Below are 27,126 nucleotides of genomic sequence, written 5' to 3'. Positions count from 1 at the left end.
ATAGGGATATCACCTGGGGGATAAAGTATTTTTAATTAGAATCAAAGCAAATGTAAATTAGTATATTTTTAAAAAATATATATTTTATTCAGCTATCCCGCCCTACGAAAATTAGGGACGTGGTTTATTTAAAAACACTCTGTTTACTAATTTCAAGGGTCAGTTTTATATTTGAAACGTTGCTCTCCAGTTATTATAATCAGTGAAGTGCGATTTTTTTCTATACTTTTCACTCCAAAAAAAAAATTATTTTGTATCAATATTTATAAAAATAAACTGAATCTTCGTTAAATAACTATAAAGTAAACGCCCCTAACACTGACCTGGCCCTTATTACTGACATATTTCAAATTAACTACAGATAGTGAGATTATTAATATTGCCAACACTGCAGCCATGCGAGTGTTATGTGATGACATTGTTTTAATGTCAATATTTTGATTTCCTATATTTGAAATATCAGTTATAGTTTGGACATCTGGCTAGTAGCGCGCGCATTGAAAAATCCTTAACAGACAAGCCTAATCTTTCAAGTTTTATTTTTAAGGTGTATTATTTTTGTTTGATTGATATCTACTAATATTTTATATGTGTTAGTGAGTTCTTTGTCTTGAATTTAAAAGCAAAAAAATTAAATAAAATGTATATTTATATTTATATATATATATATATAATATATATATATATATATATATATATATATATATATATATATATATATATATATATATATATATACATATATATATATATATATATATATATATATATATATATATATATATATATATATATATATATATATATATATATATATATATATTAACAATTATATATAAAATAAATAAAAACGAACTTGAACGCAAATATGCTTGAAAATCATCTCTATTTCGATGATTTCGTAAAAATTCGTTCAATAGTGTACAGAACAATAATAAAAAACACTTATTTCATAAAAAAGGGTTATCTACCGATTTCTTGGTTTTACAATGAATATTTTTCGAGTGAAAAATCGTAAACGGCTTTATCACACCCGTCACCTCGATTCGTGATTCATAAAAAAATCCTTATCCTTTGTATATATCGTGTTTTTTTTATATTTACAACCCTTACAGCATTTTTAATCTAAAAAATATTCCCACTCCCGAGCATTTTATTTTTAAACCATGTTTGTGATTCACGTTCAGCCATGCCTGGGGGATTTAAGGTCGCTTATAATCGGTAACTGATGCAAACTCAGAATGAAATACCAATAGTGAAATATCACAGTATGTACGGAGAAGAGAAGATATTTTATTTTTGAAAAATAATATTTTCAAAGCATGAATCGACACATCTTGCGTTGCGCAAACGTAAGAATTAATTGATATTTGTTGAAATTCTCAACAAACACAAAATGATAATAATAATACCCTACTGAATGCGATAAATTTTCTTCTTAAAAAATAAAGAATAAGAGAGTTTTAATGAGATTAACAGTGTGAGTTAGCATATGAAAAGAAGTACAATAATACGAAATTAACAAACATAAAATAACTCTTCACGGATATAATCAAACAACCAGAGTATCTTATCTTAATAATCATAAAAAACAATGATAAATATTGCTAACACAAAGCGTGGTTCATCAACTGTTTATGTATAGCGTCTAACATGTACCATTTTTGGAATTAAAGTGACAATAAAAGTTTATTATTAATTAATCTTTATAATATTTTTCTATCTATCTGATTCTGACAGTTAAGAAAAAAAAAATATATATATATATACATATATATATATATAATATATATATATATATATATATATATATATATATATATATATATATATATATATAAATATATATATATATATATATATATATATATATATATATATATATATATATATATATATATATATATATATATATATATATATATATATATATATATATATATATATATATATATATTTATATATCATCATCATCTTCTAAAGGCAGCGCCTTGTAGTGTCAGCCACTTGTCTCTGTCAGTCGCCATCCTCTTGAGCTGCGAATAGGAGGAGACGTCCATGAGCCGCTTCAAATCCTGGAAGTATGAAGTTCTTGGGCGGCCTCTTGTTCGTTTTCCCAAGATTCTTCCTTCGAAGATGTTGCTAAGAAAGGTGCTATGTCTAATTGAGTGCCCTATTAGCTTGGCCTTTCTCTTCAAAATATGATTTAAAAGCTCTCTTCTTTCTTTTACGTCCTGCAACACCTTTTCGTTGGACTTCCTTACGACCCATGATGTCTTGGTCATCTTCCTCCAAACCCACATCTCAAATGCTTCAAGCCGGTCTTTTTCGTACTTTTGGATGGTCCAGGTTTCACACCCATACAACAAAACACTCCAAACAAAAGCCTTTATGAATCCTTTTCTTACTTCAATTTTTAAATGTTTGTTTGATAGGAGGCTGTACTTTTTCATAAAAGTTTGCTTGGCTAGCGTTATCCTCTTTTTTATGTCTAGGGTACATTTATTGTTATATGTTAGCGTGCTACCCAGATAACAGAATTGATCCAACTGTTGAATTACTCTATTTCCGAGAAGTATTGTTGGATGGAGGTCAGATTGCTCTTTTTCAACGATCATTGATTTTACAACATTTTGAGTGTGTCCAAATACTTGTTCACAAAATCTGGATTATCTCCAATTACAGGAGTTATTTTCATATTATTTTTTGACATCTCATCAAAGATGAAGAAGAATATGGAAGTCTGGGCATTTACGGGGCTTACGACCGTCATAGGCTGGTTTGAGTGATCACTTTACACACGTGTAACATTCACCAATTCTACCCATTATTGACAACCACACTACTCAAATTCTTGGAAGTTCTATATATATGAACCAATTTAGAAACCTTGTTCATGAATCACTAGGACTTCACTAGAGACATCTATTGGTGAGATGTAAAGAAGCTTTTTATTAAGCAGAAACTCTTATATTAGTATGTGAGATCCGAATCCTGGATTATAATCACACACATGAGAAACGCCAGAAAATACCATTTTCATTTTTATTATTAAGCTTATAATTTGACCAGATAATTTATTTACAACATTTTGAGTGTGTCCAAATACTTGTTCACAAAATCTGGATTATCTCCAATTACAGGAGTTATTTTCATATTATTTTTTGACATCTCATCAAAGATGAAGAAGAATATGGAAGTCTGGGCATTTACGGGGCTTACGACCGTCATAGGCTGGTTTGAGTGATCACTTTACACACGTGTAACATTCACCAATTCTACCCATTATTGACAACCACACTACTCAAATTCTTGGAAGTTCTATATATATGAACCAATTTAGAAACCTTGTTCATGAATCACTAGGACTTCACTAGAGACATCTATTGGTGAGATGTAAAGAAGCTTTTTATTAAGCAATATTTTGTGATTATAATCCAGGATTCGGATCTCACATACTAATATAAGAGTTTCTGCTTAATAAAAAGCTTCTTTACATCTCACCAATAGATGTCTCTAGTGAAGTCCTAGTGATTCATGAACAAGGTTTCTAAATTGGTTCATATATATAGAACTTCCAAGAATTTGAGTAGTGTGGTTGTCAATAATGGGTAGAATTGGTGAATGTTACACGTGTGTAAAGTGATCACTCAAACCAGCCTATGACGGTCGTAAGCCCCGTAAATGCCCAGACTTCCATATTCTTCTTCATCTTTGATGAGATGTCAAAAAATAATATCATTGATTTTGTTTTGGCGGCATTAATTTTCAAATGGAACTTATCCAGAGCATTAGAGAGAGTGTTTAACATGTGGTTCATGTCACTCTCGTCCTCTGCTATCAGGGCGATGTCATCAGATATATATATATACATATATATATATACATATATATATATATATATATACATATACATATATATATATATATATATATATATATATATATATATATATATATATATATATATGTATATATATATATATATATATACATATATATATATATATATATATATATATGTATATATATATATATATATATATATATATATATATATATATACATATATATATATATATATATATATATATATATATATATATATATATATATATATATATATATATTTATATATATATATATGTATATATATATATTTATATATATATATATATATATATTTATATATATATATATATATATATATATATATATATATATATATTATATATATATATATATATATATATATATATATATATGTATATATATATATATATATATATATATATGTATATATATATATAAATATAAATATATATATATATATATATATATATATATATATATATATATATATATATATATATATATATATATATATATATATATATATATATATATATATATATAATACATACGTATTCCTTTTAAGGGGTGTTAGGCCAGCTTATGACTCACCAAGAAATGAAAATTTGACCTTAATAAAAGTTGTCGAGATACTTTCACTTTTATGAATTTTCCGAAAATCTACCCTTTAAAGCGGTTCTTTGAGTGCCACTTCTTCGAATTTTCATATTTTGGGATTTATGTTTTACAATACAATTTGCGCCTACGCGATACTAAATCATTCTATCGGTGTGTTAACGTCGCCTTCTTTTACTCCACTTCCAAGGCGTTGAAATGTATGGCTAACTTTCCCCTTTTCTCTACGTTATATCTGTATTCTCCCTCATGTAACGTAATGTGCCTAAAAATGTGACGCGTCATTGATATTTCACTATCTATATTCGTCCAATTATCGATTATCGAATTCACTTTTAAAAAATAAAATGTTAAATTATGTAAAATTTGTCTCGCCGCGTCGGCGTCGTCCCAACTGGTATTTGACAACTGATTGATAATTAGATCATGGGGGGAAAATGTAATCTCTTTTTATATTCGTATGGAGATAAAGATAATTGGATTTAGTTGCGCAACGTTTTTTATCAACTGATATTCGTTAAAGTTGGCAAATGTATGGAAAAAAATAATAAAAACTCTTGTTACGGCATTTTTTTTTCAAAAAAACGTCACCATCGCAGCGCCATCCTGACAATGGTATTTGATAATTGACAGCAAAGTGGATCGATATGGATAAACTTTAATCTCTTTCTATTTTAATATTATGTCAAAAAAAGATAATTGTATTAAGTTGCTAAATTTTTTTTTGATCTGTAGTGTATGATCTTTATCTACGAGTATATAAATACGTTTACATCCATGGAGTATAATATTGCTTTTTTTCATCAATCGTCGTATTCTGATTATCATTTAAAATAACGGAAAGTCAAATTTTCTATCTCAAAAAACATTTAAAAATCTTCGTTTTTGTTGAAGTATGTTGGAAATAAGTTCATTGATTTATATGAAAAAAAATTCAATGTTTGTTTGTTCGAAATCTGTAATGTTTTATTGTTAAGTTAATCACCAATTGCTTTGTAATTTTGTCATAACGTTGCATTCGAAAACGCGTTTTGTTTTGTTTTTTTATACACTTGAATATGTGAAAACATATTCAAGTATGTATTTTACATATTCATTTCAAATAAATGACAGTGTGCTTTTTGAAAGTGCTGTCACTAAGCATTTTCAATGTTTTGAATCTCGAATTTCGAACCTATGAAACATAATGGATTCGATTCCATTATGTTTCATAGATTTGTAATATGTTCATAATTTCTTTTCCATCCTACCAGGCTACAGTCACAGCAACGCATAGCCGAGTCAAGTTAATATTATAATAAATTACATTCATATTAATAAATTAATATTTTCTTAATAACACTGCTACCGATCTTTAGAGCATCGTCAAAGGCAAATTGGCTCTGGTTAAAACGATAGAAATAAACCTAGGCATTTGCTTGAAGCGCTTAGTCAAAGGAAGCTGAATTTGAACAGATTTTTAATATACTGTTAGCAAGATATAAACTACAAAGGAACACAGGAGGTTAATTATAACATTTTATGAAGGGTGAGTAAATATATTTTTATATCTTTTAAAAGGGAAGAATTTCGTAATATTTTTTAACGGAAACGGAGAAGAAATATTTTAAAACAGGAAATTACACCAAGAAAAAATTGTTTTCCAAGCCATACATTAATATTATCTAATATTATTATTTAACATTAGGCAGAAATTTGACAAAATGTCTCGTATTTTAGTGTTTATCATAATACAACAATTCACCGAGATTTTAGTCTACCGGTTTCAAGACGTACTTGTATATTAGTGGAAACAATCATTACAGTAACAAGCAGGTAATAAACATCACTATTCACAACTATAGAACTATTCCTGTACTTAAATATACATGAATTATTCACCACACGCATTTTGAGTCAGACTGAAAACTTGGTGCACATTTCATGGTTTCGTTAATGATTTTAAAACCCAACCTGTCAAATATGTTAGAAAAAGTCAATTTCATTTATTTCTCGGTCGAAATAAAGATAAATCAGAAATCATTGATATGGGTACTAAACAAATCAAACATTTATTTTATTTATTTTTATTTTATTATCAGGAATTGATGAAGGCTTACCAATTTATTGTGTAATTTCTAATAATTACCACGTCCCTTATGCTCGCTCACATTACTGTAGCGGGTGAGCGTGAGATTTCATAAATCATCTTATTTTTCAAAGATCTTTTTTTTCAGAAAAAAATGTTAATATTGTGATATTTTTTGAAATGCAAAATTGACAAAATAATTTAAGCAATTTTATTTACACTCAATTTTCACCTTAAAGACGATATATTAAAAGTATCTCAACATACACGAGATATCTATTCAATTGTTGCCAAGGTGCTGATCGTTAGACGTAGGGGTAATTCCAGAAATTAGGCGGTCATTAATCGATTTCGCCAAATCTCGCGGAATTAAAATTAAAAGGGTTAATGAATCATACTGGTGCAAAACCATTTTTTTTCAAGATAAATTTATTTTTCTTTTATACTAATTTATATTATATTTCAGGATCTGAAGGTACGTTAGAAACCCAAACAGTAACGCGTAGATTACTTTTTGATAAAATACAGCAACAAGACTTGTTTTTAAGAAAAATAAAAACCATTAAATCATGGTTTTCAACCCCTGCCTTGACAATATTGGTAAAGGTGACACCCTGTTACTGGTCATATAAAATAAAAGTGAAAAAACTAAATGTTTAAACTTGGTTGTTGTTTTATTGTGGAATATAATTTTGGCCGCCCAATTGGCACAATTACCCCTGCGTGCGTTGCACAGTGTGCACAGTAATTACTTAAGCCAGGCAGTGCCAGGTTGTAATCTCTGGAATGCTCAAACGTCTATATTCTCTTCGTAAAAAACTCCTCGTTTCTGCTGAGATACCTTTAAATTAATTTTGTTCATCAATTGCACCTTAACCTGTTCAGTGATAAAAAAATACAATTAAATTATAAAAAAAAAAATTAAAAATATGTAATAGTAAAATTATGAAAGCTCATATTGAATATTTACTACAAAATTAAATTTTATGGGAGACTAGCCATAAGTTCAATACATTAAATAAAAGAAATCAGTAAAAACTTTTAACATCTTAGAAACAGTGGATTTACATATAAAATGCATTTGCATGCTCTTTGCATTCGTGGAAGATTTCACTGTTTGTGAAAATAAAATGGTTATTTGGAATTCGATTGAAGAAAATCTCTCGTGAAGGAATAAAAAATTCATCGATTTCCTTAGTTCAAACTTTAAGAATGAAATTACTGGTACAAAGTTTTATTCGAGTAGGTACTTTAGACTGCAAATTTTCTAATAAATGAGAGAATACTGAGTCGATGGTAGTGGCTGACCTGGTTGTAGACTTGCTTTTGTCGGTGTTGAATTTTAACATAAATTTTTCATTAATTGATTTGGCAGCCACTTTATGGTAAAATTAATACATTTTTTATTTAATTTTTACTTAATAAACACCACTATTAATAGTGATATTTACTAAGAAACTTATTTGAGTAAATTATTTCAATGGGTAATGTATAAGTGTTGTGATTTAAATCACCACTCTTAATCATTGGCATTTTTAAGTTTTTTTCCCAACAATGCCTGCACCTTCAATAATTTAGGCCAATAAGACTTCACCAGTCAGCTGAATGATATTTTTAACTCTTGGATTTTTGATATCATAATGATTTATGATATCATTATGATCATTATTATAACGTAATCGTACAGGAGAAAGTGACCTAACAAAACGTAAACCGTTCAGGGGGGCCGTTTAGTCACTTTTGCTTGGCAAGAAAATAAACATCAATGCAGTTAGTCATTTTTAACAAGTCAATATATTATACTTCCAAGTTTTAAGTCGCTTTGGGAATTTTTCAGGGCAATATTAAGCTAGTAAGATATCAAATAGTCAATAATCACGTTTTTGTAAAAAATGCACTTGGTCACTTTCTCCTGTATGACTACGATATGACCATTTTCCAATTGACATTTCCCGAAATCAAAAACCCCAGTGCATTGGCTTGATGTACATTTATATGGTATTCCTAAACATAAATAAAAATAAACAAGGGAGCTTTCATCCAAGCTACCTAAGGCTGCCAGACGCCAAGTATAGCAGTAGATACGATATGTAGGTAAAATAATTGGACGTGTCGCTTGACTGTCGAGCACCTACGTGTAAACGAATACCATCCAATTTGTCAGGAGTGTATGGATTATTCAGTGACGCTATTTTTATTTTATTCGCGATAATATTTTCACCTGTGCCAAGATTTTGATAACCGAAGAACCTCATACACGAGCTCTTACATCGCACTTTCGTCAATATTTGCTGTTCAATTTTATTAATAACTAGCTGTTCCCGGTCGCGTTTTGTTGTGGCTCAGTCTGGTTAACAGGAAAATAAAGAAAACAGTAACCAAACATTTCTAATGTGCTTCATTTGTTCTAAAATTTACTGCATCTCTCAAGAAGCACGATATCATCTGCGACCAATGTTAAGTATTGCGTGCGTTGCTGTTACGTTCAACAGATGGCTCTGCCATTGCAGTCCAAAATCACTATTATTTTGGACAGCAAACTTTTTTTTAAACATAATTTTGACAAAAATAAGAGATTACGAAAATAAGAGATACCATTTTAGAATATAATTACAAGAATATGATAAAAACGTTCCTATTCAAGTTCAACGTCAAAATTTTACAGCAATCGCTTGGAATCTTTACGATATTTGAGATTTTTAATAAACGAATATTTTTATATTTGATAAATATAAATATACATACACACTCACGTGTCTGCTTAAAAACCGGGTGGAGGAATCTAGATATAATTATACACTGAGAAATTACCTTTAACTTAAACTTTTAACTTTTAAAGTGGTTTTATTATTGAAATCGGTACTAACCGGACAGGCGCCGTGGCGTAGTTGGGCAGACGCTCGACTGCGAAACTGGCGGGTTCTATTCCCGCCAAGTGCAAAATAACTTCAAGAAAGATTAATTTTCAATTGGCCTGGGTATTCGTGATGTATTTTTCACATTTACCTTCCCTATCCTTACTGTCCTACCTGCAAACAAGCCTCTAATAGAGGTTTTGCGGGTTATTCCTTTAAAAGAATAATGGTAATAAAAAATAAAATATACATATATTTTATGAAATCGTTAGTCAAACAGTATGAAGCCTTCGATATAATGTGCGTAGACAGTGAAAATGATAACAATAATATATTTTTTGACATCTCATCAAAGATGAAGAAGAATATGGAAGTCTGGGCATTTACGGGGCTGACGACCGTCATACGCTAGTTATGAAAAAAGCTCCTGTAATTGGATATAATCCAGATTTTATGAATAAGTATTTGGACACACTCAAAATGTTGTATAACAATAATATTCATTCCTGACATGACGGCGAGCTATGGCATACGTGATATTTCACAAAATCATTATTCACAAAATCCCGACGATTCAGATAGACACGTGATTGGGAAGACCCCCTTACTGCAATCATCATTTGAATATCCCACAGAGACTCTGGACATAGACATACGTGCACATATCGCTCACTACTTTCAACAACGTCATAAATCAAAAAACTTGATTTTTCAGGAGATCGTTTTTAAAGTTGAAAAATATAATACCATGTATTAAAAAAATAATAATAAATGAGGAATGAGGACGGCCGAAAGTGACTTGGCAGGATCAGATTAATCGGAACCTTAAATGTGGTAGTGTCAAAAGTCTTCGTAATTGGAGAGTATGAAGCGAGGAGTGTCAGTCAGGACAGAAGAGTGTGGCCTTTGATTCTCTCTACCTACCCCTGCGGGAAAAGAATATGATGATAGTAGTAGTAGTAGTAGCATTTACAAATAAAAATTAGCCAGGAATAAAAAATAAATACAATATGGAAAATTGAATTGTGAAACGAATCGTACCTAAAGACATGCCTTCTGACATTTACACGAATCGTACCTATAGACATAGATATGCCTTCTAAAATTAACACGAATCGTACCTATAGACAAGCCTTCTGACATTTACACGAATCGTACCTATAGACATGCCTTCTGACATTTACACGAATCGTACTCATAGACATGCCTTCTGACATTTATACGAATCGTACCTATAGACATGCCTTCTGACATTTACACGAATCGTACCTATAGACATACCTTCTGACATTTACACGAATCTTTACTTTTTTTTTCAATTATTTTTAAACAGAAATGTTACAACGCTAAAGCTCCCCTAGTTCAATAATTGAGTTGGGGCAAATAAAACAATATGCTGATATGGCTACAATTGGCTCGTTATCGCGAAAAACGCTGTGGGGCGCTGCTTTATCCATAGGTACATGTATGAATATACGCACAAACGCATATACATAGATACATCTAGCTGGGCATCGATTTTACATACACAAGTATAATTGACTCTTATTTTTAATGCCAATGACGCGATCAAATTGAATTATGAGATATTACGTAAACACATTCAGCGCTTCAATTAAAAAATTTGTTTATTTTCAGGAATGGTATATACAGAAATTAAAATGGTTAGAAATTTTCAAATGGCATAAATACTACTATTACTATTGACCCTTACACGAACCCAATGGTGCATAAGGCACTGCATCAAATTGATGAAATGTGAAGTTGATTTTGATGTATTAAATTAATAATATTTCAATTAATAACTTAATTCTATATTTAGTATTAATTATAATACTAAATAAATGTTACAGCGAAAAAACACTTTATACATTTTATACAATATTATTTTGATCCTCTCTGGAACCAAGTATGGTAGCCAAATCCCATTACCACTGTAACGTACGCCATACATTCACATATATATACATATATATATATATATATATATATATATATATATATATATATATATATATATATATATATATATATATATATATATATATATATATATATATATATATATATATATATATATATATATATATATATATATATATATATATATATATATATATATATATATGTACTTAAAACATTTGTTTAAATTATGACCACTCTTGAGTTACTTAATTGAGTTAATAGGTATATGTTCTCTTCAAAAGTTAAAAATACAAAAGTAGTCTTAAATAAGTTTATTATTGTAAATTATGATATTATTCCACAAACTCAATGTCAATAAATAATAATAATAATAATAATAATAATAGTAATAATAATAATAATCTTGTTTGTTTTTCTCTACAAATTGTATTTAAGAAGATTCTCAATTAATACGGAAATCACTGTCAAGATTAGGAAGAAGTACTCAATTATAATCCTGATAAAATAACACAATCATCCAAATTTGCAAATCAGTTCAACATTGATGTGTTTTAACTGAGTTTGCATATTTGTCACCTAAATACATTCGGTGGCATCCTATTCTACTGTCTACGATAATTAGAACTAAATACTAGCTTAGCATGTCGTGGGTGTACTGGCAAAAAACGTTAACACGAAAATATGACATTTTGAGTTATTGATGCATATTATAAAGCATATTATAACGTTCTATAAACTGGAAAAATAAAAAAAAAAGTAGCTTGAAAGGTTATACATATGTAGTTTTAAAAGTAAATTCAACTTAAAGTTTAATAGCGGGTATGTTATGAAGACTAAAAGCTTTAAAAAACCGGGATTATTCAAACAGGGATTTTAGAGTTAATGATATTCTTCTTCTTCTTCTTTTTGTAGATCCTAGGGATCTGTTTGTGCCTCCGCATGTCGCTCTTAGGATGTTGACTCCCAGCTGTCTTTCCATCTTTTCGGAGGTCTGCCTGGGGGTCTGCGTCCTTCAAGGTTACCTTGGAGGGCGATACGTGTAAGTCTGTCTTCTGACATTCTGTTTATATGTTCATTCCAGTATCGCCTTTGTTGTCGTCCCCACCTCACGATATCCTCCATCTTACATATGCTCCGGATGTTGGTATTTCTTACTCGGTCTCGCAATGTGTTTCCGGTTGTGGATCGGAGAGTCTTCATCTCGGAGGTTCCTAGGTTAACGATATTGTATTCACTAATCAATTCAATATTGACCAGGCGACAAAACGAACAGTTTCGTTTTCCCAGTATCTCAAAATCTTGTTGACTTCTGGTCTAGTATCATCCACGAATATATTTCACTGTACCTTCGATCTATGCTTCGAGACTTGGCTTTAAAAATATTTTTTCCGAGTCAGTGCCAGTAGAAAGCCACATGGGAAATGTAATGTAATATAAAGTACTCAAGTTTCTTAGATGATTGACTTGACTAGAGCTTTTGCGCACTCAATTCAATAATAGGAAAATTACTTTATTCAATTTTGTTCAAACAAGGTTTTCTGTAGACTGAACAATATTGCAGAGTGGTAATACTAATGGTAACTACCGGTTACCCGATTTGGATGATATTCGTTATTTTTCTCATTTTATGTACCTTTTCATCTTACGATTTTTATGTCTATTAAAAAAATGGGTGTTGAAATACACAAAACAAAACCAAATGCGTGTTCTGATTTGCGTGATAGGATTTACCAGTATTGATAAAAAATATATATACATACGATCAGGTATGCGAAATACTTGAAAGTGGTCAGGTTAGGAGTCGTAATAATCGGCGGGTATGTATGAGATGCATGAACGTGGAGGAGGCGAAGAATGTTTGCAAAGACAGAGTGGTGTGGCGTTCTATTCTCTCTGCCTACCCCTTCGGGGAAGCGGCGTGATGGTTAGTTAGTTAGTTAGTTAGTTTGATAATAAAATAAAAACAACTTCATCTGTAGAAATCGTAATTAACATAGCTTTTTTTTAAATTCGAGCGGTCATGTATACAAATTTGAATCTTTTAAATATTACCAACAAATTTTCTTATAACATGTATGACATTATTTATTGATTAAGTTTAAATTTTTAGTAAAAAAATATTTTAATTTAAAAAGAAATCACCTTTATAAGACGTCTTTTGAGTTTATTCATATAAAAACGAATTATTTATACAATTACAAATGTCCTCATCAACTGGTAAAAATACAAAATTGCTTTGTATTTTCAATTGTTGATGAGAACATTTGTGGTTCTCAAAACTATTCGTGTTTACATTAATCAACTTATTAATAGTATTATATTTACAAATGTTTTATTGAAGTGATAATAGATAATTGGACGAGAATTGAGGGTGAAATTTTAAGGACGCGTCACCTTTATTAGGCACATTTCGTTATATGAGAGAGAAGAATGATATTACATAGAGAGAAGGAGAAAGAGAGCCATAGGATGCCAAGAGAGTGGAGCAAAAGAAAACGACGTATACACATACGACACACAGCGTTAGAATCAAATTTAAGTAATCGTCTCCTACGCTTTGGTACAAACATTTTAACATCAATTAATATTTCAATGAAGAAGAAAACTGTTTTTGTTGAATTATAACATTATTATATCACTCACTCCTTTCAACAATGTCATAAATCAAAAACTTGATTTTTCAGGAGATCGTTTTTAAAGTTTAAAAATATAAAACAATGTTTTAAAAAGAAATACTAAGCCACTTATTGAACTTTATACTGTGCAACAGATCTTTTCAGGTAAAACTTCAATGTTTTTTCTCAAGTTGAAAAATATAATGTATGTGTTAAAAAAAAAACAATATCTTTTCGTTTAAATGCAAAAACAACACTTTCTACCCTGTAGCGGGTAAATATTAAGTAAAAAATATGGGGCTTTTGCTGGGATATAGTACATTTTCAAGGCATTCCAAAAACATGCATAACAGAAAATTGACGATTTTTGAAATATGACGTTGTTGAAAGGAGTGAGCGATATATTATATGTCGTAGAGGTTAAAAAGATTTTCAAACAATTTTCCGCTAATGACGCTCACCCTCAAAGAGCTCGTTCACTAGCTTATGTGAACACACTAATACGACCCCTAAAACCCTATCTATTGATGATATTCTTCTATTTTTATTATATAGCAGTAATGTCCTTAACCTTTACATCCTTTACTTACCTCATAAGAGAATTTTCAATGAATAGGCCCTACCAACCATTCTACTCGATCCTCTCTCAAAGCTGCTTTGATATAATAAAAATAATTTTCCTGTTTACTTATACAATCTCCAAAACTAAAATATTAAAATAATAAAATTAAATAAAAAAAAACTCGACCCATCCACTTTTAGGATTGAAACCCAAAACGATAGGTCAGATTCCCAAGAAGGTCAAAATACATATTACCATAAGTGATTTTTCACTCAAATACTTATATTAATCTGGACTGGTATAAGAAGCGCGAGACTTACTATCTTGCCTTCACATAATAAATGATCCAGGTAACACCGTGTCGACGAATGTAATGCCCTATGCACCATTGAGTGTAAAGAGTACCTACATCGCATCTCCTTCATCTGTTTTACTTAGCCGGCTCAAACAGGGGGAATCGGAATCCCCCATATATTAATTTTAATTCAATAACTTAAGTAAGAGCTTATAAGAGCTTTCGGGAGATTGTAAGCGCTACTTACTCTATATTTTTTGTAATCTTAAAAAAAAATTATGAGACCATGTATTTCATATTTTCAAAAAATAATAAATGTAATTTTTTTATAAAAAGTACAATTAATCGGTACTGCGAGTTCTACGTACATACATATGTCATAAATCTTATGACGATTTACGAGTGACTTTTATGGAGCCATCTATAGTAAGATTGAGAAAGCTTTTATTTAGGAGAGACCCTTTAATTAAGATGTAGGTATACAAGATCCTAACGGATTTTTGCTTTAACCTAATAAGTTGCAAAAATCCCAGACATCCATATTCTTCTTCGTCTATGTTGAAGAATTAAAACAAACTAAAAATTAATGGGTATTATGTGAGCGAAAAATATAGAGCGTTTTTATTTTTATTTTAATTTTGTAAAAGTTTTGTCGTATAATAAAATACTTTTTTTACGTTTTTAATTGAAAAGACGTTTGTAATAACATTTACTATACACTAGCTCATTAGTTTGTGAATCGGCTCTATACTACTTAAAATGTGTATCGACTCCAATTACTCTCCTGTTACTGAAATTTTCTGATCCCTGACTGATGTCATCTCAACTTATTGTATTGGATCTTAGTCTGTCTTATCCCCTTAGGCATCTCTCCTTCTTGGTATTGTCTTAAGTCATATCACCCAAACAATCTTTCAAAAAAGCTTTTTCTCGATCAGACTTTGAGAAACCGCAAACATCAAGCTTACTCGTTAAATTTTGAGTATATATCTAAATTATTTTTTTTTCAAATAATGCTGTATTTTGAATTTACCCAAATTTCTATGTTCTCATCACAATGAACTTCTTTACCTGTTAAAAAATTAATACCTTGAAATAAATATTTTGCTAATGAAAAAATAATCATCAATTACTAAAATATTGTGAATCAAGTAAAAATAAAAAATAAATAATTTTAACTGATACTTTTAGGTGATTCCTAGTATGTGAAATATATATATTTTTAAAAGCATGTTTTTATCTGTCACAAGTAGACATCTGCTACAGGTATGTAATAATAAGCGCGTATTTGAATGCAGAGTTTTATCAAAATTTAAAAGTAATCAGTGCATTTTATCCTCCTTTATAGTGTCGAAGTAACCGTGTTTGGCCACTATGCTAGAGTTTCCTGGTTTGATTCCGAAAGGGGGTCAGAATAAATATGTGTTTTATTTTCACTGTTATAATTATTTATATTCCCCTAGAGTGGTACCTGAATCGTAAGACCGATCACATTGCCGTCATATAATTTACAATCAACGCAACATTGCTTCAATTTGATGCCGTGCCCTATGCACCATAAGGTGCAAGTAAGGGTAAGGAGAATAATAATTGATTATGGAGAGCAAAATTTTAACATATTCTCTTTTATTCAAATTCATGAAAAATAACACTTTAAATGTAATCTTGGGACATTCGAAAAAAAATCCAATTTGTACATCTGAAATCGTTCGCATTTCAAGTAACATTTACCGCAGTAAATGTTAATAAAAAACGTTATTGTTTTTCCTTCGGATCGTAAAGACGACAGGATACTATTGATATTAGCATAAGGAACATGGTTTTCGGTATAAAGAATCCCGAGATTAGGGAATACTTATCCCAAGACTGTCAAGATTACAATATTCGACTTTTTTCGGCATTCGCGTCCAGTTAATAATAATAAAATGAAAATATATTGCCTTCCGTACACTCCGCTAGCGTTTCAAATAAAATTTCGAGTATGTGCTGATATTAAACATTGTTTGTTTTTTTATCAGCGTTCAATGGATCGTAACATTGTATTTTCTGTCAGATCAAACGCAGTATTACTACGGATGTTTTTTATCTCTCAAGATCTTAAAATATAACATGCGTAAAACTCTTGCGAGTTAAAAGGGAAACATTCTAGAAACAATGGATTTTATGGATTGATTTTCTTTTACATTTATTGATGAAAAGCGTTTCAGGATTTTGACAAATCGTTACGATTCACACCACTTTTTATTTGAAATACCTGCGGGAGCGAATTTCTTACGCTATCTCGACAGTTACTCCTAAAATGGAGTGTACTTGGCGAACAATCGTCTACAGACTAGACATATGTAGAGTGACGAACGGCGCATACATCAAAACATACTAAGATACGATTTTTTTATCTTTTTCCGAATATTTTAAAATCAAAATGATTTACACCATTTTGAGTGTGTCCAAATACTTGTTCAGAAATCTATATTATCTCTGATTAAAGGAGTTACTTTTCATATTATTTTTTGACATCTCATCAAAGATGAAGAAGTATATGGATATATCATCTTTGATGACATGTCAAAAAATAAATAATACATCGTAAGACTTCATTACGAATTGGCAAGATAATAATTTCCCCAACTAGCCTCGGGTCTGAAAAGCAGCGACACGCGTGATTGATTAAACAGCGCTCTCTGCAAGGAGACGAGGAAACACGATACAAATCACATTTCTCACATCATCAAGAATTAACTTCACTCATGATGATGTAATGGATCTCTTACTTACTAAAATGCTGTTTTTCTAATTGCCATTCTTGAAAATGAAAATGTGAAATAAAATTATCACTATTATCCACTACACAATGGAGGCGGACGAATGGTGATGATGGTGAATGCTACGCAGTGAATAAATTGACCAGTTAAATCAGCCAAAAAATTACGAAAGCTCTATTAATTCAAATACCTTTATTTTTCCGTCTTAGTTGAGTTCTCCGAGCATTCGTATAGTCAGTACAGCGGGCCGAGCTCAAGCCGAGTTCTCCATCCGATGTTCGGATGCTCTCCGCTAATGTTACGTTACGATGAAATAATCCGGTCAGTCCTCACCTTTATACGTATGACAAATGCGATAATCCTGTTGACGCTCATTATTTAGAGTTAAATTAAAAATGATTTCGCGGAAAACTAAACCCAGTAGGGGAGAGGCTCGTACCTTGGGCCGTTTTTTTTCAAAGTCTCATAAAATGGTTAATTGACAAAATACGTCAGTTTTTATTATAGAACCGAATAGATCGGTTATATAGAATCAAATTGTTGGAATTTATTGTTTGCTTATAATGCATAGTATACATAGGAATGACATTTTTAAAAATCTCTTCTTTTGGCCCAAGGTATGGCACGATCTCGTACCTTGGACCATATGGTATCGTACCCTGGTCATATAAAGTAATCGTTCAGTAAAACCATTTAAAAAGATAATAATGTTTAATATTTCCATAGTGATTTTGAATAATTAAAGGCTTACAACTTCTTTGAATGCCATTATAACCATTTAAAGAGGAAAAAACTCAATCAGTTTTCTTTGATTTAAATACGATTTTTAGGTTAGTAAACTCGTAAACTGATGGCTCCAATCCACTGCGTTTCAACTGTTTTACTATGGAAAACATATTGATTTTCTCCTTGGCATTCTTAAATCACAAAAAAAAATTAAATGCAATAAATTACATACTTTGGTCATGTTCCAAGGTACGGTACCCTAGGATGGTCCAAAGTAGGGGACATGCAGTAAAACAATTAAATTGACAGTCCCGTTTTTGAGGGTATATTTATTCTTGAAAAATAAGATGTTTTTTAATAGCCAATTTAATCAGTACACAGATGCATGCAAATAAGTAGCTACAAATTCTTTATTTCTTGATTGTTTTCCTCAGATACTTTGTGTCACATTTTATTTACTTTATAAAATGAAATAACTTTGTTATAACCACTTTTTTACTAATACAATTTAACCTACCGGTTTCAACAAGAAACTTGTCATCATCAAGGTTTATATTAATTCAAAAACATTATAATTCTCTCACCAAAAAACTTCCACACACTCCGTAAAAATCCTAAATGCTATTTTTATTATTCATTGCATAGCAACCCCAAATAACAACTAATGGAATCACCCAAAAAAACAATATGAAGCTGCGCCACATACGTAAAGTAGAGAACACACACAAAAACCTACTGTGCAGAAATTTTAGGAAAATCGGAAAAATATCAAAAATTACAAATTCTTTACCTTTAATTAAAAAATTACCCGAGTGTCGCTTAATTTTTTCATATTATTAACATAAATATTAGTAGCCTCTCTGCACCACAAATAAAATGCAACGGCTAAGGGACATAATTACGTACTGATATTAAAAAGATTTGCGAATATTTACGTAGATGGCCGCCGGGAACCGATTGACCAAGGTATGGACCTGTCCAGGGTAGGGTCCTCTCCCCTATATTATGCGTCGTAACACGATTCAAAATAAACGCAGGTATTAAACAAATAACCGAAAAAAAAAACAAAAAATATTTTTTTTTTTTTTTGTAAAAATTAAACATCTATCTGGATGTTTTCAGGCTGGTCATAAGTCGTTTTTCATGAATGTGAAAAAGTGGCGATAGACTGGACGTGTACCCCATAACCATAATACATTTTTTCAACCAATATTTTTTTTTCGAATTACTACTCATATACTATGGTTATAGGTCACATAAACAATACATTTAAAGATGTCCTTCAACTATCTGTGATAGTGAGAAATAAATTATTCCTAATGGAATCTTGACGAGTGATCAGCATGATGTATATTTTATCACAAATTTATTTAATTGAATATGAATAAATCATATAAAAGAACAACCTTCTGACGCTATGAGAAATAAATTATTCCTTTTGGAATCCATATTACCAATTAACCTTTATTGTTTTCCTTACATCTTTATTAAATCGCAAGAAATATACATTGTAGTAGACTTAGATTGTTTCGATCATTCGATAGAGAATTTTAAGTAATTAATACTCTCAATTTAATTAATATTTAAGGCATTTGCTTTGTGGTTATTTTTACTATTATGTTTTTTTTTAATATCAGTATATAGCCATTCACCGAGATTTTATGTCCACCGGTTTCAAGACAAACCCGTCTCTTCGTCAGGACAATCACTACAACAGCATGCAAAAGTATTGGGTAGTATTGTTTGCATGCTGTTTGTTGTAGTGATTGTCTAGACGAAGAGACGGGTACGTCTCTAAAACGGTAGATATAAAAATCTCGGTGAGTGATTATGTAGGTACTAATATTACTAACATATTTGTAAAAACAATTCAAGTACATATTAGTATATCTTATAGGTGTCTAGAAGAATCTGTCGTTTTTATACGAAATAACATAGTGCATAAAGAAATAACAAATCTTAGTGTTTCAGGGTTTTACGACTAGCTGGCTAAAGTGATCACTTTATATGTTTTAAAGAAATTGCAGACCGAGAAATCCGATGAAGCGAATTTAACGCGTCTTACATAGTTTTCATGGCATGTCGTTTTACTTACTTGCATCCACCACTCAAATCAAACCTATATTTAGATACTATAACTACAAAAGTATATTTCCTGACAAAATTTTTACTATTTTTAGTTGGGTTAATTCTACAAGGGTTTGATTTTAAAATATTTGTATGGATGAAATAATAAATGTTTCTTCAAAATGTTTATTCACCGATTGCTTTGAATTTTTGACACAAGATTGTATTCGAATTCACAGGTTTAAGTAATCACTTTACATACGTGTTACATTCACCATTCTACCCATGATTGACAGCCTATAACAGGTGATGAAGAAGAATATGGAAGTCTGGATATTTATAGGGCTTACGACCAGTCATTGGTCGGTTTATATGATCACTTTATATACGTTAAAATTCACAATTCTACCCATGATTGAAAACCACACTTAAGAAGTCAGTGAAAAGGTCAAGAGTCAAAAAAGGTTGGTATGTGTTTAGCTTTTTAATGTTATTTTCAATATAAAATGAAATTGTAAAAAAATTAGAGCATTTAAAAAATAACACTTTGTACTAACTTAAAGATAAGAAAAAATATATTTTTAAAATAAATTATTAGATTAAAACCAATATTTTTAGCTTTTCCACTTTTTTATTTGACCAGCGACCGGGTTTCGTCGTTACCGACATCATCAGACTGGTCTGATGATGTCGGTAACGACGAAACCCGGTCGCTGGTCAAATAAAAAAGTGGAAAAGCTAAAAATATTAGTTTTAATCTAATAATAAATTAAAAATGCAATTCCATCACGAAGTGTCAGTGGATAATATAAATCTATTTAAAATAAATATAAACTTCGCAAAAAAGAAACGAAAAAGAAGAAAAAAATAGGAATGTATGATTCACCAATCAACTAGATGATGTAAAAAAAACGTCGTTGTATTTCTTTGCCGGTTCACCAACAATACACTTTACCTCAAAAAAATATGTGAAGAATTCCATCGGGGACGTCTGAATTTGTTTCGTATATCCAGAGAATCCCCATGAATATATCGACCCTTTTCCAGCATAACATTGTATACCCATGCATTTCAAATGGAATATGCAATCGTGGTGGTAAATGTATTAGGCACCCCTAAAGAATTGGTTTATGTCTTTAAATATGAATTCTTGCAATCTTTTCGAATTGTATCGTATTTTGATGGATTTTACCTACTACTTATAACCTGCTTTCCCGACCTACGACATTTAGGGGCGTGGTTCATTCAAAAACCCTCTTTCTACTTATTTCAGGGGTCAGCTTTATATGTGAAACATTGCTCTCCAGTTATTTTAATCAGTGAAAAAGTGCAATTTTTTGTACTTTTCATTTAAACCTTCATTATTTCATATTAAAATGCCAAACAAAACATGATTTGAGTGAATCTGAGTGGTCTCAAATAATTTTATTGAATTCAGAAGGGTTGACCCGGGTAAAAATAGCTAAAAAAATTCAGTGCTCCCAGTGTGCGGTCCAAATATTTTTATAGTCTGTGTGTGTGCATTGGAGGCTGTATTCCTATGAAGTAATACCACCCAACCAACCAAATATGGACTTAAAGTGTACATAATTTGGCCATTTTTAGAGGTGTTTAAATTAGTGGGCTGCTAATGCTTATTCGAATTTGACGCAATTTAAGATTAATGAATATGGGAATATTTAAATAGGTGCAAATCTACAAAATCATGGAAGAATATAGAATGCTTTGGATTTACGAAAAGAGTTGGAGGGAGAATTACAGCATACAAAAGAAATTTTGATCGTAATGTGTCTATCACGTTTATAAATCGTTTTTTTTTCACATGAAGAAGATTTTCATTCTACAGGCTTGGACAGAAAAGAATACTAAAAAATGAAATTTGATAGCTAGTTATCTACATAAAATATCAAAATTTTATAAAATAAAAAAAAAACAAGTGAGAGACCATGATCAAAAAGATACACAAAGTTCTTTGTAAGGTATTTTTATGCACTAGGGGTATGAAAATATTGCGAGGCAATAAAAGAGTACTTTTCTCCACATTGTAAAGAACGTTGTCAACAAATAATGAACATGCCCCAAATAAACATCAAAATACAAACACGTAAGCTTTTTTTATATTTCAAAATGATCTTTATCAAACTGGCACATACGATGTTTTCTTCGTTAGGCTTTACGAAAAGAAAAAAGGAAGGCTTTCTGACTTGAATAACTGAGAGACTTTTTTGGGTTCATCTATTGAAAGGTCGTGAATTCTTACGAAATGTCGGTACATCAATTACTTTATCCTCTTCATTATTTTTAAAAATATTTCGAATCACCCCTCTACGAAATCAAAGCGCTTATTCGTGTTCCTTGATTATTGCTAATGTTTTTTTGTAGACTTGTAGTAGATTGTTTTATATATATATATATATATATATATATATATATATATATATATATATATATATATATATATATATAAATATATATATATATATATATATATATATATATATATATATATATATATATATATATTTATATATATATATATAGATATATATATATATATATATATATATATATATATATATATATATATATATATATATATATATATATATATATATATATATATATATATATATATATACATACTCAATGAGTTTTATTTATATCGTAGTCGTACAGGAGAAAGTGACCAACTAACAAATCGTAAAATGTTAAGGAGGGCCATTTCAGTTACTTTTGCTAGGCAAGAAAATAAACATCACTGCAGTTATTTATATACAATATAATATACTTCCAAATTTAAAATCGATTTGGGATTTTTTTAGGATAATATTAAGCTAGTAAAATATCAAATAGTCAATAATCACGTTATGGTAAAAAAAACGCATTTGGTCACTTTCACCTGTATGACTACGAAATATACATGATTCTTTCACTCTAATATTTAGTCAACATTACTCTGGACTGGTACCTGAAGTGAAGGGCTGATCACATTTCCTTCATGTGTTAGTGATTAAGATAATACTGCGTTTATATGATGTAGGGCCCTATGCACCTTTGGGGTGCAGATAAGGGTTTGAAGAAGTAATTTTGTATATCGTAGTTGTACAGGAGAAAGTGACCAACTACCAAAATGTTAAGGATGGCCATTCAAGTCACTTTTGCTTGGCAAGAAAATAAACATCAATGCAATTAGTAATTTTTAACAAGTCAATATATTATACTTCCATGTTTAAAATCCTTTGGGATTTTTTCAGGGCAATATTATGCTAGTAAGATATCAAAAAGTCAATGATCACGTTTTTGTAAAACAATGCACTTCGTCACTTTCTCCTGTATGACTACGATATGTGTGGTAATGAAAATACGAGGTATGATTAATTTTTGGATATATCTGTAATATGACACGGGCGACCGAATAAAGAAACCGAATAAAATGAAGACCTCTTTAAAAGAAGTCGTTTTTCAATCCGGTTTATTTTTTATTCGGTCACTTAAATCTAACCAATACGTGCGCTTAATAAATTACGTATTGCGTATTTTTAACTCTTAATATATTTACGGTCTTTTTTCAGATAATCCAGAAAAAATAGAAATAAGTAAAGCAATCAATAAAGACTTATCCATAATAAATAACCAAATAAATTTAACTTCGTGTCCACTTTTGAAAATATTCCCATTGTGATTCATTTGTCGTCTTTTCTCTTACAAAATTTAATTTTTTTTACAAATGTCAAATCGTAATTTTTTTTATTTTAATGACCTGATGAAGAAATAATTTTCCGAAACCGGTAGTCACAAATAACTGTTTATAAAGTGGTATTACACAAAGTAAACAATGGATCATTAGGAGAGTTTTATTACCGTACCACAAAGTTATCAATGCTTTAAAAAAATGAAAATAAAAATATACTCAATATATTTGAACATTTTACATCAAAATTTACTTTTTATCCTGCTTGGTGTAGGCCTTGTGGCCTGTTTTTACGATGGATTAGTCTCTGATGGATTATTTCTCCTTAACGCCGGAAATAATAATAAACCAAGAAAAAGATACAAATATCATTTTTAAAGTAAAACAGAAGCACGTCTTTCCCACCGTTTTTTGTAACTCATTGGTTCAATATATAGAGTAGAATTACGAGGAGTTAGGTGATTTGGTAGTCAAATGAACGTATTAGAATTCATATGTTGAATTCTGAACGTTTTACTCTGTATGTGAAGAGTATCCAGAACTATTGAAGATCTCATTTGAATGCATTTAAATACTTATTTCTTTCAATTTTACATTTGACATTCAATATTAAATTACTTTAGGGTTTGATTCCAAAAAGAGGTAAACGTTCAAACTTGATAAGTACCTATTTAACTTGAATATTACTTATTAACTCTTATCTATCATGGCTTCGGTAATTTTAAACCAGTTGTCGATGTGAATTGTCGGGAAACTCAATTTAAAAATGGTATGTTTTTTGACGAATGGAAGCAAAGTTAATGTCATCATCACTACTTAGTTAAATTGATAACTTTCGCATAAAATCGATGCTCTGGACTTTAATGACATCTAAAGAGTTTGACCTTTTTAAACTAGATTCCGATTCGTATTGTCACCAAGTCAATTAAGCGGATAAAAATCAGGTGATGTGCTATTTTTTATTCTTTGAAAAAAATATATAAATACTCATTTGTTATGCTGCCAAATATTTATGATGCCAAATATTCAATCTCTCACTGTTATTGCTTTGAATTTGTGAATTTGAACAATAAAAGGTGATGGGTATTTTATTAAAAACATTTTTTACTCCAATATCAGCACCATCCATTGAAGGTAACAGTGACACATGCTACACTTAATTACTCGAGGTGAAAAGCGTGCTTCTTGACAGTGCTGTCATTTAGCATTTGCAATGTTTTCGATTGCATTGTTGTTTCATAGATTTAAAATCGTTTGTTGCTTCACAAGCATAATGAAATTGATTAAATATATTTTACATGTCTGCTTTCAATTTTCTTTCTTTTCCATTTAACTAGACCCAGTTACAGCAACGCTTGGCTGGGTACAGCTAGTACAAAATAAAAGTAGAGTTTAATTACCTACACACCACTTTAACGAGGGTAGATGAAAAAAGGAGGGTGATCATGGAGGAAAGTTATACTAGAGATCGTAACGTTTTCTTTTTTTATTATTACTAATATTTTAGTATGCACAGTTCATCTACCTGTTAGGAATATTAATATAATATCCCAATGCAGTGCCCTTTATAAGGTACGAATGAGAAAAAAGAGATACAAAAACTAAAATTCAATATATCGTTTTAAAACGTGTCATAATGAAGGGAAAGGTTCAAGGACAAAATAAAATACGGAGAAAACTGAGGGCTAATGATGATGGTTTTACTATATCGCCGAGTCATTATATAGAGTTGCTGACAATGATGAAATTGCTACTTTAATAGCCAATCTCCACCGCGAAGCAGAACTTCAATGACATGAAAAATGAATATAATTTTCAGGTAAGCTTAATTAACGTTTGAAAATACAAGCAAAAGCAACCGTATCTCATCATTTTTCTCTCAAATGCTTCTTACACATTTTTTTTCATTTAAATATTAACCATCTAACATTTGAAATTTGAACTACCGGTGATTTTTATCTTAAAAGACGTAAAACAATGATATTTGTTTTATATTTATGAAATGGGACGTTTTACCCTAGAACAATATTGGAATTGAATGAAAGTTTATTTCCAAAGTGGTGTCTTCTGCTCAAACTGTAAAAAAACTAGGAAAAATAATCCAAAAAAGAAATGCCTTTCTAAAATACGAACACATTGTTCGTAGATCCATTTGTGAAGCGAGTTCGTGAAACTGGATGGTTATTTCAAAACAACCCCTTTCACGTAACAAGATTTTTTTAAACAAATTGTTTTAGCGGTAGCCAAATGCTGTTTTGTTACTATATAATCAATCACAGATACGAGTAGGTATATAAGTCTATCGATTGCAGGAAAAACAACATTATTTACCACTACCGTAGTACTATTCATACACTTAAATATACTATCTTCTCCTTCTTCAAACCCTTATCCGCACCCCAATGGTGCATAGGGCACTGAATCGTGTAAACGCAGTGTTATCTTGATCGTAAACACACGAAGGAAAGGTGATCAGCCCTCCGCTTCAGGTACCAGTCCAGGGTAATATTGAATAAATATTAGAGTGAAAAAATCACTTATATTTATTTGACACCCCCCTGGGAATCGAACCCGGGACCTCCAGAACGGTAGCCGAGCGTGCTAACCATTACACTATAGAGGCGGACGAAATATATTATAGTATATGTTTATATCGATAATGACTGAAACACGTGTAAGGTTGTGTAAGCTTTTAAAATATTTATTTACATATTACCTTCTAATAAAAAAATATCCTTTTGTTAAAATAAATATATTCTTACACACGTGTAACATTCAGCAATTCTACCCATGATCGTCAACCACAGCACTCAAATTCTTGGAATTTCAATGTATATTGTTCGAAATCAAAATAAATTGCTTGAATTTACTAGAATTTTACTAGAGACATCTATGGTGAGATAAAATATTTTGTTTAAGCGGTAACGTGTAATAGTATTTAAAAACAATTGAAACTGTGTTTTTTGAAAAATATGGGCGAAAAGTTAGCTATCGATCGTATGCCATAACTACAATATTTTATTTTATTTATTGTTTTGGCATTAACTTTGTGGTAAGAAATGTTACAATGA

The sequence above is a fragment of the Brachycentrus maculatus genome, unplaced genomic scaffold (assembly GCF_059751285.1).
Source record: "Brachycentrus maculatus isolate JH-2025_06_01 unplaced genomic scaffold, ASM5975128v1 h1tg000068l, whole genome shotgun sequence".
NCBI lineage: Eukaryota > Metazoa > Arthropoda > Insecta > Trichoptera > Brachycentridae > Brachycentrus > Brachycentrus maculatus.
Note: the sequence above shows the minus strand (reverse complement) of the source record.